Source organism: Oculina patagonica, chromosome 10, assembly GCF_052425735.1.
Source record: "Oculina patagonica isolate OP01 chromosome 10, crgOcupat, whole genome shotgun sequence".
NCBI classification, from domain to species: domain Eukaryota; kingdom Metazoa; phylum Cnidaria; class Anthozoa; order Scleractinia; family Oculinidae; genus Oculina; species Oculina patagonica.
Window position 1 is genome coordinate 21,601,577 of NC_135767.1, and position 17,712 is coordinate 21,619,288.

General features: G+C 37.7%; 1 protein-coding gene across 1 annotated transcript in view; it reads left to right on the forward strand.

Annotated features, from left to right (window-relative positions):
• The window catches only part of LOC144628875 (uncharacterized), an 88,657-nt gene that overhangs the window by 31,049 nt on the left and 39,896 nt on the right, over positions 1 to 17,712 (forward strand). The window lies entirely within an intron of this gene.

Here is a 17,712-nt window from a genome sequence, read left to right on the forward strand (position 1 = left end):
GGACGAGGCTTGAAAGACATTCGCGACGGCCTTGACCCTTGTTGACTGTTCTCCGGCTTGACAAGAGAATAGTATATTCTAGTTGAAGAAATCGTCTTGTTCTTTATAAGTCGTTCATTCACATTAAGCTTACATAATCTCGGGCAAACGAAGGCATGTTGTCTCCACCATACAAATAATGCTGTAGTGTCGGGTTTAGCCGCGGTTTGGAGACTACAGGACCTTGAAGCCGAGTCGGTAGAGTGGCCATATTCCGGTAGAGGTAATCTGTTCTGTGTGTGCATATCAAGTTCCTGAGTTGCTGGACCGAATACCTGTTCAGTAGTGCGATGCCTTCGACAGATCGTCCGCACATTTATCTTCGAATGACAGAATAAAATGTGTAAAACCGGAACGTAGTTCGTGGGCAGATACCAGGATAACTCATAAAGTACTGATGGAGCGATGTTGAAGCGAAAAACAATCGAAGGATATCACAGCAATAATTATTATTGTGAAAACTCTTTTAGGGAGCTCAGAGAATTTGAAGTAAAACTACTCAAGTCTAGATAAAACCGCATGGCCTTGATTGACATAATAGAAAAGGGGCGATGTGATTGGCCAGCCCGAATAGCGCATCACACTCAGAAGTGAGTTTGACCTTTGAATGTAACGCAAGAGTGATAGTCTTGCAGCATATTGCGTGACAGATCTGCGTATTTGAATAGAGTGATCTTATGACTTCTCTGAACTCCTTTCATGGTTGTCACATTAACTTTAATTTATATTACATGTAAATTGGCATTTATATTACATATAAATTTGCTTATTTAGCAACATACGTATGTAAGCCTCACTGAATGTAACACCTGTGCGTAATATAATGTTAGTATTCAATGATTAATTTATTATGTCTAGTTCTTTGAATTTCTGATAACAGTCCAATTCGTTAAACTTACCAATTAATGAAATATATAACTATTGCGAATTATGTGTATGTACATATTCTTCGTGTTAGCTGTATGTTGATTGGTGTTTTCTTAATTAATTTGCATGGTTTTTTCTTTCTTTTAAGTACCCAGCATGCCTCCTCAAAGTGTGACAGCCCATAATCTCACATCAGCAGTGGGCATAAACGTTATCTGGACGCCTGTCCCTAAGGGTCACGTGAACGGTCTTCTTATGGGTTATTCCATAAAATATCGAAGAATTCAAACAGCTGAGAGGAAAGTTTTTTACACAAAGGAATATACAGTGACGGTAAAACCAACCGAACTCTTGGTTGAGCTTCCAGTTCAAACTTACTCGATTTACGAGATAAAAGTGGCGGCTTTTACTCAGAAGGGCATGGGACCGTACAGTGAGTTCGTCTATGGTGGTAAGTGGATAGAAGTGAAACCTCGTTACGAAGTCAACAGGGGTATTATGATTAATGCACTGGTCTTCAGATCGAGAAGTCCAGGTTTGGGCCATGGCTGGGGTCATTGTGTTATGTTGTGGGGCAAGTAACTTACCTTCTAAGCGTTTCTCTTCACTATGTGTATTAATGGGTACCGGCGAATTAAATGCTTAAGAGGGTAAGGTAACCCTGCGTTTGCTTGGACCCCACCATAAGGGAACAAAGATACTCCTAATAGATCCATGAAGAATGGTGTTGGCCGGATAGGCAAATAAACTCAGAGGAGACTTTAGAATTATCTACCTTATCACGATAACATGTAATGTGGACTAAAATATTAAGTCCTTGTCATTGTAATCGATTAAGGATTCAATCAATGTTAATTTGAGACATCGCAATCTGTGTGTGGGTGTGATTCTTTTCCTCTCCATAGAAACCTGCCGTTGTCCCGAAATCCTCTACACAAACTATTGGTCGAATTTTCCATATCTTAAGGTGAACGACGAGGACAATACACTAGAAGGAGTACTAAGTAGAATTGTCCCAGACATGGTGCATTATGCCTGTGGGATATGTCCTGCACATGGCGACACCTTCATCGACATAACTACAAACGGCAAGGAAAAGCCGGCCGCCAAAAAAAGCGTTCTTGAAGTGCTTCGCGACATGGATGACGTTCCACAGATTAGCTTCCCAATCTACGGTAACAGATACATCGAAACGTACATGGGGGAGTATGCGTACATCAACCTTGTGGAGTCCCCTGGGGTTGCTTTTATTGCCGCTAAGAGGCCCCCCGGAAAAGCGGCTGACAACATGATAAGGGCGATAATTGACTGTATGCCTGTTATGGTGTTATCAGCGTGTATGGCTTTTATATCAGGATTTATAATATGGATTTTGGTAAGTCGCAGCTGTTGGTGCTTACTGTCTTTCCTTAACGAAAATTAATACAAAACCTGTAACTTTAAAATCACAGAATTGATACGTTGTGCGTGCTTGGTAATGTCATGATGGCCAACCATTGCTAAGCTTATTCACGCTTTCCAGTCTTTCACGTAATTACCCACGCAGAACTAGTGCCAATGTCAAATATAATGATAGTTAGCAGTAGTGTTATTTTCACATGTTCGCATGGCAACGGGTAGACATCAAAGCAGTATTAAATAATGGCTTTGTGCCCGGAAATCAGTACTCGTCAATTAAGAAACGAAAAAAAATGTAGGGCGTTTCTCGCGTTGCAGGCGCTTGTAAGACGTCCGTTTTGTCGGACCAAACAAAAGACGGGAAGCCGTATGGTCACGTAACGGTCCCACAAGCGACTGCGAGATGACATTCGCTTCAGATTTCTTCTTGTTTTTTAAGTGGCAAAGGACACTATGTTCATTCGCAACAACTGTTATGAACATTTTGACAATTTACTACTGATCGAACAACGGGTTTAACACTCGTGGTCATGTTTCCTTTCAGGACACGAAGTCCAACCCCGATGAATTTCCAGCCAGCTTTAGCAAAGGTGTGGGTGAAGGATTCTGGTGGTCGTTCGTTTCCATGACTACTGTTGGGTGAGGTCATCATATCACAATTTTTTTACTTTTTGACTTAAGCTTGTACATCAAATGAACTTTTTCATTTGTTCATTTAAATTCACACATAGTCATAGTGATTCCAGATAAAGAGATTTTTTGGACGAAATGACGCCTTTTTACCCATTCTTTCAGCCGCGAAGTTCGAATCGAGACATAAATTACCGCTGAGCAAAATATCGAAAAACCAAGTAAAGCTGGAAAAATGTGAGCAGAATTTAAAGTCCGAGTTTAAAGCTTTATGAAAATATGCTTTTAAAGCTTTATGAAAATATGTCATTTAATTTCATTTGATGATGAAGACCGCAGTACGCGACCGAACTTTTATTGTTTGTAATAATTTTTTTTAAAAACAAATCAGGTGTCAGCGTTTCCTTCATTTTTATGTTCATTGTTTGTGTGTTTTTTTTGTTTGTTTGTTTGTTTGCTGACAGATACGGAGACCGGTCACCCCGCTCTATCCCTGCCCGTATTTTTGCTATCATGTGGACACTGACTGGTCTTGTTATCATTGGCATTCTGATTGGTGCAATTGCCTCTTCACTCACATCTGTTACTGTAGATCATTCCATCATTCTCTATGGGTCTAAGGTGTGTTTAGTTAACAAATACGCATGTAAAAGTATAAGTTAGGAACAGTTCGTTCGGACACTTAGTCTGAATAGAATTGTAACAGTTGCAAGTGATGGAAGATAGATTTGCAACGAGTCTCTACTGAGAGAGATAATGACCTTTTGGGGGTGAAACAGAGTTTCTGACGTAAGAATAGCTATCTTTTGTAAGTCTCCCAAAGTCTCAACTATCCTTAACGTTTTTGGCATTTTTTTTCTTTTTTTTTGCCCTTCCTTGGTGATTGTATCAGAGTTTCTTTTAAATGAAGAGATGATCCTCGCAGTTATGAACACAACTAGTTGCGAAAAGAAAGCCTGAAAAAATCAGTTTTGCCGGGACTCGAACCCCTGGCCTCTGCGATACTGGTGCAGCGCTCTAACCAATTGAGTTAACGAGCCAGCTGGGAGCTGGTCATTAAATTGGTTCGTAATATACCCGGGGAAGATGAAGAGAAATTACGAATAAATGAAAAGAATAAATGAAGAAATGATCCGCGCAGTTTTGAACGAGCATCATCTTTTCATTTATTCTTCATCCGCAGATCAAATATATGATTTCAGATATTCATAATTTCAGACTTTCTTTTATTAAATTTAGATTGGAGCCATTCATAACTCCACAGAACATCAAATTGCAACCCTTAAGAACGCAAGAGTGAATGAAGGTACGAAAAATTAGACTTCTTTTAGACAGCAGTGTCTTTACAAGATGACTCTTTAGCAAAAAGAATCTAAAAAGGGATTACTCGTGTTGGTTTTGATGGGATGAAATTCAATGTCTGAAAAAAAAAAACACGAAAAAATGTAGGCGCAACCAAATATACAAACCCCAACCTCTCCCTAACGTAGGCACTTCAGGTTTACGGTAGTGTGTGCCCATCTATGAATTTTTAGTATTAAGTACTTCACAAAACTTTATCTCTCAGGGTCCCTTTAAATTTAACTCATTCGAAACGTCTGTTTTAATTCATTACTTGTTTATTCGTTAACATATTGCCATTACAAATACTGAAATATCGGATCCCGTAGGTTTATGGGACGTTCAACTTTGTTGTGCGTGACACCTTAAAAAGATAATTTTAGAATAGTGGTGCTAAAAAGGGAAAGAATACCTGGAGCCTCCAATTATAATCTTCCCTCGGATTTTACCGCCTGCTGCTTAAAATCCTTAAGTCATGTTTCATATTTTTGTCCACAGATCGAAAGTACAGAAACTTTGAAGAAATACGAACAGCACTAGAAGATGGAGAAATTGATGGTGCTCTGCTAGACACGTACGTTGCAGCAGAACATAAAGAAGAGATTTTTAGCGATAAGATATACGTCAAAGAGATCATGGACCGGCCATTTGGTTATGGAGTGGTGCTGTCAGGTGCAGCAAGGAACGTGGAACAAAGATGTCGGGATTATATTGATATGCAAATACGTGAAATATTCGATATCATCCAGAATATAACAAAGACACTCGACGTAAGTTTCTTGATAACATCTGTGCTATGTGAGTAAAGAGTTATTGGGAGGATATTACATCTCGTAACATGCGTTTTCTATCCTTATGTGTATTTTCCAGCCTTTCTTATACAGAGGTGGAACACTGTTACCCAACGAAATCGATAGGCGTAATGAACGGAGCAACTTTTGAGCAACTTTTTGAGAAATTACGGGCAACTTTTTTGGAAATCTCGAGCAACTTTTGGAAAGCCCTATCTACATGTAACCTTTACTAGTTAACCATTAACTTCTATAGTTTAGTATTCCACTATTACGTCATTTGACCATTTACGGTCAGGAAAACACACAAAATATGGTACGTTATTACACTTGAGTACTCCGTATTAGACTGCAATGCCCTATTTTGGCAGTTAATGCGAAGAAAAATGTAGCAGTAAAATTAATCTCTCATTATAGTTCTTACCTTGTAAGAGACCAGCCATGCTAGTTGAAATATTGGCCGATGAATACTCCTTTGCTTTCTTGTTGTTGTGGCAGCTTTGCAATCAATTTGGTTTCGTTTATTTTCCGTCTTTCTTGTACTATATTGAGATTCCTTTCTTTTGGAAAGAACAGCTTGAGCTACGGAAAAATGGAAATCTGCTTCCAAGCAGTTAAACCACGATTGATGGATTGATTGATTGATTGATGGAATGTTTGTTTGAAACGTGCGTTTAAAACTATGCATAGTAATATACCTCAGCTTTGCTTGGAAAATGAAACTCCCACATCCGTCATTACGTCATATGTCTATATTGGCTCCGCCATCTTGCATTTTACTATAACATAATCGCATGTTTCCTTGTTTTTCCACAGCCTGCTGCTCCAGATGAGGAAGTGGAAGAAAGTACAGGGCTGTTTGATGGTTCTTCTGAGATGTTTTTTATGGCCATGGTGGTTCTTCTTGCTATCTTGGGAGTGGCTGTCATCGCAGGACTTACCTATCAGTTTTTGATATTTGTTCCCCAAACAAAGAAAGGTAACGAAATATAAAGACTACAGAGTAAAGGAACTGGGCTAAGTTAAACCCAAAAATATAAACAAAAAATATAAAACCAAACAAATATCCCAAATAACCAACAAAAATATAACCACCAAATATCCTAAGTAATGAATTCGCAGCCGCTCAAAGTTGAAGCATTTCAAAGAAGATCCCAAGTAAAACCCCTCCCTCAATCCCTCACCCCTCACGTGCATATACGTCCGAGGATTTAGGCACGTACACATGCTGTTGAATCGCGTGCAACATGTTAAGTCGACTTGGCAAAGCTTGAAAGCTAATTGCTTCCATCATATCATTTATTTCAGTTGAAACGTTAAAAGCCTCAGCATCGAAGTTTGTTTACAAAGAGGCCCTCGTTGCCGAAATGAGAGAATTCGTTGACTCGTTCCACTCTGAGATGTGCACCAAAAAGACAGCGATAACAAAAAAATACGAACGCGCAATGAAAGAGATAAAAACGAAAAGAAAACGTGAAAAGCATTCCAAAGAATTTTCATACATTTGCCAAGGGACCTCGACAACTACGATCAGAAATCCAGTATATTCAGGATCGCCAGGAGAACATTCGTTTGATTTGAAAAGGAAACTTCTTGGGACTGAATCGTCGAAATGCATTCTTGACCAACCTCAACCTTGGCATTCACCAAGTGCTGCAGCTTTAAACCATGCAAGGAAGTCCTCAAATCCCGGAAGCACTTGTCCTTCGCGTCGAAAAGACGAAAGACGTGAAACAAATTTGTATAAGAGTAAAGTGAAAAGGTCCTAAAAGTGTCTAATTAAGTATGTAGTTTAAGGTCATGGGGTGCTTTCTATTGAAAGGCGAATGTAGGGGTATTTTTATAGGAATTTCGGATTGTGAACACCCATGAAATACTTGCCCAATTTTAAAACTATTGTCTGTAATCCTCCATTTAACATTTCAATACTTGTAAGGACACCACGAATAGTACTACTGATAAACGACATCTTAATATTCAAATGAGTAATTTTTGAAAAGTAGCAAGATTTTAGGAGGTGTCCAGGAATTTTTGACGTTTTATGTAAAATAAAGCCATAATATCTTTTAACCATCCCGTTAGCTTGTAGTTTGGAGAGATGAGTGTTTGTTCGTTTGTCTCACGATAGAATCGCTTTGAAGTGTCGACAATAATAAACACATCTTGAGTAAAAGCTTAAATAAAAACCCTTAAAAAAGCTTTTAATTCAAATACTGTAACGCAACTACAGCAAACTGCAATTTTGTCAAGGTATTGAGCTGTTAATAGAAAACGAAAGCGTTGTGAGGTCAGATTCAATGAAGGATCTTTGCATTTTAATTGGAAGGAATATGACGTGAGATTAGCAAAATAAATCATTAGTTAATCAAAGAATTGGGGAAGTGAAATGTGTTAGTTATCTATTACTATCGGACGAACGAATTACGTTATACGATGCTCTGACAAGTCCCCCTTTCGACTATGCTGATGTAAAATAAGAACAACATTATGCTGACATATGATTTACAAATCATTCAAAACAAAACTGCAAAAGTTATTCTCGATATTTCTAGCTATGCTTCATCACTCGATGCTACCAAAATAAGTATACTTGACTGCCCAACTTTGCCCCAGTGCGTCTTGTACATAAATACATAATATAACCACTTTTAAGTAAATTCATGGTCTTGTTGATCATAATATTAAAAGTTCAATATTTTAAAAAATTCTGACATCCACGGTAAAATGCAAAATAGAGAGTGATTTCCGTCTTGCTCTTGGCAAATTGATTACTACGGAGACCATAGTGTTACAGAAACCTCAAACACTTCCTTTAAGGTGGATTTCCACTGACGCGTAAATATTTACGTACGTAAAACGTGCGTTAGAAAAGTTACGTAGGCAAATTTCCACTGTCGCGTAAAAAATAATAAAAAGCGTTTCTTTTTTACGTGCGTTGAACGTACGTAAATGCCCGCCATCCTGAATTATCAAGTTGGTGAATAGAGGTGTGTTATTAGCAGCCATATTGGAGGAGTGAAACAATAAATTGTTTTTCCTTTAGGAAAAATCATTAACATTTTTATGCAAATATCTTGTTGTTTGACTTTTCCAACATGGCTGCCATGAAAACACTTTGTACCACACGCTAGAAAAAGAAATGCGTGAATATGACCAAGAGGCATTCTATAAATACTTCCGAAAGACACCATCAAGTAAAAAAGATTTGAGGCGACCTTTCCGGATTGCCGGTTCAAAGCCTACGTGACCGGACGCCAGGCGTTTTCTTTCACTACTGCGTTCGTGTAATTTGGTTCTGTAGTCAGTTCTAAAGATTATTGCTGGAAATGCTCGGACTTTCTCGACGAGGAGTGCTTCTTCATCTGAATGTTTTCCCATGTATATCGACGGCGATAAAAAAAAAAAAAAACCAAAACGGTTTTCCACATGGTAAGTGGTGTCATGTGACAAAATCCAAACGTATGATTGGGTAAATTGCTGCGTAACCGCAGACAGCCGCGAAAAAAGTTAAACTTAGTTTAACTTTTTTGAAAACACTCGCGATCGCAACGTGCGTATACGTGCGTGTAATGTACGTAAATACCAAGAGAAAACGTGGTATTGGAAATTGGACAACGTAAATTCGACGCACGTAATTTCTTCGCATTTCTTCTCTTCAACCATATTCAGACCGGGCTTTTTTTGGACAATTGCAATGAAAATTATAGGATGAATAGTATGTTCAAAACATCTTTCTTTTGGTATACGTCACGTGGGATGATGACGTCACATCACGTGACAATTACATCATGAAGTCAAAATACCAGAAAACCACACAAAATTACTGCAAAGTACACAAAATCAATAAAACTGTGCTTAAAAACCGTAAAAGGGTAAACAAATAATTGCATTTAAGTTAATTTTCATTAATAGAAACGCGAAAATTACAAATCTGGGAAAACATGCCTATCAAAATGCCGTTTCCATGGTGATGTCAAGTTCCGGACACAACATCCTTTCTTACCAAGGTATTTCCTGAGTGGGATGACTTCAATCATTCGTTCATGAGTTTTAAGACTTACAGTAACGAGAGAGCTAGCGACACTTTTCAGTAGTCCAAACGGTCTTTCGTGTCGGTGACCGGGCTGAAATTTCCCATATGAACAGAAGACAAAATATGTTCTGCTAACAAGGCCAGCCTGGTTGCCGGACTCATGTGAAAAGGCCAAAACCACATGCGCAGAGAACCCAGTGCATTATGGGATAGATTAGTTCCAATCACCAGGATAGAATTAACAAGTGAAATTCATTCACTAAAAAGAAAACATTTTGATAGATGTTTGTACTCAAAGACTTAACGTAGCAACAAATAAAACATAATAAAACGGTATAATCATAAGGTGCGTGTAAACATCTCTTTCTAGCACGCTCTTCATGATGCACACTGCTGAATGATACACTTAAAAGGCGGTATTGTTGATAAGACCACAACGGGGTCGCATAATTGTTTACCACTGATAAAAATAAACAGCTTATTCTGTTTGTCTGATAATAAAGATAATAATAGTGATAATAAGGCATAATCGACATAAATATGATCTACGGTAATTCATGGATCATTGCTAGATAAAAAAAAATAACTTAAGATGGACCACAATCTTCTTGGGATGGCATCGTGTTTCAATATTTTGTGTATGCAGGAGCCCTAGTGTATATTATCTTTTGTTGCTGATTGAACCTCTGCAGGGATGTTTCAAGTGAAAAGGTCGACTTTGTAATCGGTGACCTAGTGACATATTGTGGCACCAACAAAGGATCTTGCTACGCACATTTTCTTTCAGGTACTTCATGACAAAATTTATTTGATTTATTATTGCTTTTAGCTGCAAACAAAATAACTTCAGGAAATGAAAATTAAAGGCAAGCCTTTATTGTTGATTAAACCTCTGTCCGCCAAAAGATTACATTAAGAAATAGACTTCACAATGTCGCCTTTCTACAGATTACTATACACCCCACTGAAAGATTTCCAAACGTTGTCGATTTTTGCAATTTGATGTTATATTACACATTTATAAACATATCTTGACGCTTATGATAAATATTTATCCCACAGCTAAAACCTTTGGTTCGTAACAATATAATTGCACACAACAATATATTTGCTAAATTTTAACTTGCCGACTAAACGATAAAGCCTTAGTTGTCCATATAAAAGAAGATCAGCTAAATGTTACCCCTAACTATAAACTGCACTTTCTTAAAAAAAAAACGATATAAAAACACGATTTATTAGATAAGTTACCACATGTAGTGCCCTTTGCAAATGTTTATATAAATAATGGGACTGTGTTACCTACGAAGCAGTATTTATAGGAGACCATTTTATTTTTAGTGCATTGTATACAATAATGTACAGCCAGTGCAGAAATTAAAGCTAAGTAGCAACAAATAAGTTATGAAAGTTCCAAAAATGTGGATAACAGAATGATAGAATGTTAGAACTTTCTCTGCGCAAAAAGTTATTTTCCCACAAACGTACGTCTCTAACTGTTGTCGAATAACAAACGGAAGTCACAAAAGCTGGTTTATTCAATTCATTAATAATTAAAGACTTGAACTGCTTCCCTGGCATTTCGTTTACAAACCAAACTGTTTAAATGCAAAAAGCTAAGATGAAACCAATTCAGGTAATATCTTAAAACTGACATGAAAAATTTATCTTGCTTTTACCGGAGACACTAACACAGCCATAAAAAAAATTATCTCCTACAGCTCTCCTTGGCACTTTGCCTTCTTTTTAACTTGGGAGTTAAAGGTATTTTACATTTTATTGATTATCTTCCAATAATTTTGTAGCAGAGAGATTTAAGCCATTGATTATTTCGTTCTTTGAGCGCCGGAGCCAGGATAAAGCTATCACAATTGACGGATCGCAACACTGATGACTTGTAAGAAGATAAAAAGCGTTCTCTGGCAAAATATTAAAAAATTATGAGCTTTCGACAGCCAGACTGCTGTCTTCGACGGATAAAAATGAAGTGATAAAATGGATAAAATGGATAAAATTGATCCATTTTATCACTTCATTTTTATCCGTCGAAGACAGCAGTCTGGCTGTTGAAAGCTCATAATTTTTAAATATTTTGCCAGAGAACGCTTTTTATCTTCTTACAATGAATCCTGGTATCGGATCTTCAATATTTTTACTGATGACTTGCTAAGAACTAACAAAATTCCTTACGCTAATGCATGTCCAGGGTATGACACAAATTAGCAAAAATATTCCAACAGTGACACGGAAATCCAGCCTTCAAGAATCAGTATTAAACAACAGGCAGTAATGTCGATATTTTTCTTGTCTGTTACAACATTCGCCATTGGTAAAAAGTTTTCTCGACCAATGATTTCTTATCAACCAGTGAATTTGTCTCGTTTGAAAAACAAACTTTCTCGGCATACAAATAACCAAGGTATAATCTTGAATGACTAAAACTTTTCGACTGGTGACCGATTTTCTCAAGTACCTATTGTCAATTCCAGAGTGGCGGATTTTGCATTTTGCTGTGCCATGAACGAAACGAGGCGAGACGAGACGAGACGAGACGAGACGAGACGAAACGAAACGACATACAAATAACCAAGGTATAATCTTGAATGGCTGAAACTTTTCGACTGGTGACCGATTTTCTCGAGTACCTATTGTCAATTCCAGAGTGGCGGATTTTGCATTTTGCTGTGCCATGAACGAGACGAGACGAGACGAGACGGGACGGGACGGGACGGGACGGGACGGGACGGGACGGGACGGGACGGGACGGGACCACATCAGACCAGATCTGACCTGACCTGATAAATGAGTTATTTAGAGCTTTACAAAATTGTTCTGCATTTCTTGTGTGTTTACATATTGCTTACTTAAGTTTTGACAACTATCCCATCAGGTGATCCGTGTTCACCTAATCCGTGTCTGAATGGTGGAACCTGCAATAGTGACTCTGGAAGCTTCAAGTGCAGTTGTTCCTCGCTATACTATGGTGCTAATTGTAGCACGATCAGTCAAGGTGGGAGACTTTTAAACACGTTATAAAAAAGTTGATTTTGTGCAGAACAAAATTAAAAGCATAGAATAACTAGATTTATTATATATACTAGAGTGAAATACCAGGACTTCTCTCGCTGAGAAAAATCATATCTTCACACGTAAGGATCACATGTTATCTTGACATGTGAAGATATCGATTTCGAAACGTTTTCTGACAAGTTTGCCCTGTTTCAATGCTGAATGAGCCAAAGTTAGTCGATATTAAGTCGAAATATCTTCGGATCTTCTTTGGCAATCTTCTGAAATCTTCGGAAAAGTTCGGAAACATTTGTACGACCTTCGGACAACATTTTGAAAATCTACGAAAATGGTCGGAAATCTTTGGAAAATCGTCAAAAACCTCGTTATTAGTAGGTTTATATAATAAACAGAATAATACATGGTTGCTTGGAGAAAGGAAATTTATCTTCTGTTGTTCAAATCGATATCGATTTGAACACTCGAAGATAAATTTCATAATTCCCCGCAACCATGTAATATCCTCTATGTATAAATAATGTATATTAAACTCTGTAAGATTGTCAAGGAGCCCTCGGCATGGAAAGTGGCGCAATCCTTACCGGACAAATTGATGCGACCTCTTCAAAAATTCCTGGCCAAACCGGCCCCAATCGGGGCAGGCTCTACTTACAACAAGAAGGTTTCAAATCAGGAGGCTGGCAAGCCGGAGATAGCGATTGCGGTCGATTTATTTTTAATGAATAAATACGATTTATATTTAATGACGCCTAACCGTACATTCTCGTTCACTGTTCATATCCTTTAGATTGTAAAGGTGCTCTCGGAATGGAGAGTGGTACAATCCTTGATGGCAGAATTTTTGCGGATTCTTTTAAGAATCCTGGCCAAACTGGCCCCGGTCGTGGCAGGCTCAACTTGCAACAAGAAGGATCCAAATCAGGCGGCTGGGTGGCTGGAAACATCGATGGCGGTCAATGGTTTATTGTTCAATTTCGGAAAGATACCACAGTGATAACTGGTGTAGCTACACAAGGAAGACAAGATGAAGACCAGTGGGTTACTAAATACAAGTTAACAAACAAATTCAATGACATTCAAAACCATAGACCATATATTGAAGCGGGACAAAACGCGAGTAAGGTGAGCAACGAAAAAAAATAATAATAATAAATAATAATAATAATAATAATAATAATAATAACAATAATAATAATACTAATAAATAATTAACTTATATTGCGCAATAATCAATTTAAAAATTTTCAATTGCGCATTACAATATAATTAAAAATAAAAAACCGCTAAAAAATTTGAAATTTAAATTCACAAGCTAAAAAAGTTTAATATGTATAGAACTATAAAAAGAAATTTACAATTAAAAAGCTTTTGAAAATAAAAAGGTCTTGATGGCTTTCTTAAAACCTTGAACTGATGACATGTTTCTTATTTCACTTGGAAGCTCGTTCCATAATTTAGGGGATGTGGATGCCACCCCTCTTGAGAATTTTCGAAAGAGGATTTACTTTAAAACGTTAAAACGTTTATCATTCATCCCTTGTCCATGTCTTTTGATGCTGCTATGGCAAAGTCATCAGTGCACACAAGTCTGGTTAAACATAGTCTTTTTACATTTTTCTTTTTATTTAATTGTACAATTTGCATTGTTGTACAATTTGTTTAATTTTATATTCGTTAAGTATTTTGTATTAGTTTCTGTAAATTTCAGTTCTAGGAAAATGGCGAGATCTGAAATGGTAAATCCAAGATAGCGGCTTCAATATGACGTCATATCACGTCTCAGCCAACACAAATTATGTCGTCTCGAGGAGTAGGCTAAGGGCTTTCTACTCAGTGCAAAATAATTTCACGGACGATGAACAGATTGAAAACCTTAGGGGTTTCATTCAACCTTCCCACTTCCTTCCTTCTTCTAATGTGTACAAAAAGTACTTAATAGTTCTTGAAAAACAGAGAGACGTTTCAGGAAAACCCCTTCATCAGTCTCAAAATGAGCTGTTGATAAAGTCGAATTTGCTTGTACATCCAAGGGTTAAATAATATTCCATTCCTTCGTTTTTGTATGTCTATTGCCACAGGTTATGACGACGAGTAAACTGGTCAGACCTCAATCTGGTCTGTTTCTTTTTTGTTTGTTTGTTTGTTTGGTTGTATATTTTACACTATCTAAATAATTATTCCAGTTCAGTTAAAACTGAACCTATGCTAGCCTCTCTCTCTAAAAATAAAATATCCTATGCAACTGTCTGTTCACGTTTAACCAGGTCTTGAAAATGTTTTTTTTTTGTACCTTAATGTGGTGATTTGAAGCTTACTTTCCTGATTGTGCCGAGATAACCATTTTTTTATGGAGAGTTTTCTAAAAGTCATTTATTCATTTAATTACCCTCCTATCTACTAGGTATTTACTGGAAATGCAGACCGGGATTCTGTTGTCCACCATGATCTAAACCCACCAATCATCAACCCATTTAGCATCAGCTTCCGTCCACAAGGTTGGCATAACTGGATAGCAATGAGGGTAGAACTGTATGGCTGTAAAGGTACTGTAGAACATTTTTTTAAGTCTAATGCACTGACGTCAAAGTGAATAGCGTTCACCGTTTTCACATAGCCAAACGCAAATAATTGCTTCAGTGTGATTTACAAGAGTGAATATGAAAAACTTAAAAATAGCAAACAACACACCCAAGTGACAAATGCGGGTTAAAAAATTCCCAGTAGATGCGTGACACTTTTAAATTAGTACTATAAACAAAAAAAACTAAAAAAATGTTGTCAACAGTGTCATTTTGTGTAATTAACACAAACGTTTCGGGCATAGCCCTTCATCAGTGTGAAAACCGTTTTCCACACTGATGAAGGGCTATGCCCGAAACGTTTGTGTTAATTACACAAAATGACACTGTTGACAACATTTTTTTAGTTTTTTTTGTTTATAGTACTAACACACCCAAGTACTCACCTGAGAGATAAATTCACAGGTTAATTTGAACGGTTTTTGAAAATAGATTACAATGATGACGACGATGAGTGGTAAATTAAATACCGCACAATTTACAGTTGTAAACAAAAACTTATAGAGTGATCGGTACATTAAAACACAGCCGCCATGCATTTTTTTTTTGCCAGCAAACCAAATGCAACTATAGCTTAATCATATGCGGATCAGAACAGAAGTGTAGCAGCTCTCGTAAGCTTGTAATTCTACTGCTCCTGTAATGTAGCAGTTGCTATTGTTTTGGAGGAGTACAGGTATTGTTCCTGTTGTTTGTTCTATTGTTCTCTCAAAGGGCCGGGTAGCGAATGAATGTGAATTTCTTATGTTTACCACTGCAACTTTTTGAGATTTTAAGGTGACGTTGAGGCCAGAAACGAATTAAGTGACGATTTTCTGCTGATAGCTTCGGTTCTTCTTATTTCTACACAAGGCTTTCATTTGGACGCAGTTTATATCCTAAGTCTGCATTTTATACCTTAGTCCATATTTTGTATTATTATATCTCTGAGATAGTACGCACGCTGTGATTGGTCAATTTTACGGGCCGTATTCTGCAGTACGGCCCACGAAATTTGACTGAGAGTTCTCCTGATGCCGTACGCCTTTGCAAGTTGAAATGTCTCGCGAAGAAGATTTTCAAAACTTCCTACAACTTTCGCAGTCAGAGGAAAAAAGCGAGGAACAAAGGCGAAGCGAAGAAGGTCTACCGAACTCGGGACCGAACTTTAAACTCAATTTTTGTGATCTGTTGGAAGGAGAAAACTTCCCTGATGTGGCGGACTTAGAGCAACCCGAGCAGGATTCAAGTCAAGAACTTGAAAGTTTCATCAGTGCCGAGAAATATGCAAACACGGTCAAGAAGACGAAAAGTGAATGGAAACGGTTCGACAATTATGGTCAAGAGCAGACTAATGGAACATTTCATGTAGAAACCGTACCTGCTGACGTCCTCGATAAGCTCCTCGGAAAGGTTTTCAAAGACGTACGCAAACGCGATAGAGCTGAGTACGAGCCAGACAGCATTTCAAGCTTTCAACGTAGCATTCAACGCCGCCTTAAAGAGCTAAGTTTTTTTAAGTAGTTCCTTCAAACTTTATACGTGTTTACTCGTTCAGTATTTTCTACAAACACTGCCATAAGTTTTCGAAAGTTTGATAAGCTATAACGCATGTTGTCAATCGCGGCACTTTCGTCGCCAAGCAAAGAACTTTAGTAGTTATTTCAAAGGAAACTTGTACTGTATCTAGTTTCATCCTGTCACTGAAATTACTGTAAAACTAATTGCAGAAATAAAGTATTAAAGGTTAGATTTAAATTTTGTTTATACGCTTATCATCAATCGAGCTATTAAACGGCCGAATTGTTTACGACAAAGCCAATGAAATTCACTCGTCCTTTCGCCTTTGACGTACGTCAGTCAAGCGAAGCCGCTTCCAGCACTCTTGACTTGAAATGTTTTCTTTTCTCGAGCGTGAGAGATAAAATAAATATCTTATTAACCTCGTTTTCTCGGTCCGTACTGTAAAATACGGATCCTCGTTTTCCCCGTCGACTTATGGCCCGCGCACTTCGCGCTTGGGCCATAAGTCGACGGGAAAAAACTCGGTCCGTATTTTGCAGTACGGACCTCGAACTCGATTAATAAGAGGTATTAATTTCCACGGTCCAGGGCCTGCGTTTTATACCTTAGTATATGGTTTATACCCTGTCTGTATTCTACAGTCCTTAGTTCATGTTTTATACTGAAGGGTACCACAAGATGGCACTCGAGTGGTATATCATTCTCACACAGCAATTAATACCAAAACACAAAGAAACAAAAACGTTCAACTTGATTCGAGTTTGAGTCGTGCCTCGAACCTGACTCGGGTTCGATCTTGACTAGTGCTACATGAAAATAACTTTATGGCTGTGTGTGTGATTGTGACTGTAGTTATGAATATGGCAAGTTTTATTGTAATACATTAATGGGCTTTAGTGTCACCGTGATTTAGTACCACTTGAAAATGTGATGAAGGTGTTGGTATTAAATGGGAAATCCACTAATTAAGGACGTTCGCGCGAAAATTTTCTAGTCGATAGATTTTTTAAAATTTTTTACAGCAGTCAGATAATAAGTTACTTGTGTCAGAAATGCAAAAAAAGTGGGGGTCACCGACTTCGTTTCAGAGATAAAGCGTGTGGAAAACTACCCTGATTTTGAAAAATTGGCGAACGCAATTCAACATGGTTTACAGGATTTATAGTTAAAAATATTGGAGATGAGAAAAAAAAGGCAAATGATCTTAGTCATATTTTGTAGAAGTGGGTCTGTTGCGTAAAAAAATTCTAGTGTTGCCAACTTTTTGTAAAACTTAACCCTGAAAGCGGTATTTGTAACCGTCGTACAGGAAAACGAAAAGCTCAAAAAGAGGCATTCGAACGTACGTGGGACAAAAAAAATCGAACTTTTAATCGATAGATTTTTTTCATATTTACGCAAAACGTAGATAATCGTCAACAAAAGTGATCCGTTCAAACAAATGTGGGGGTCACCGACCATCTAAGAGAGTTAATTGCAAGCAAAGTTCACGCGACGACTA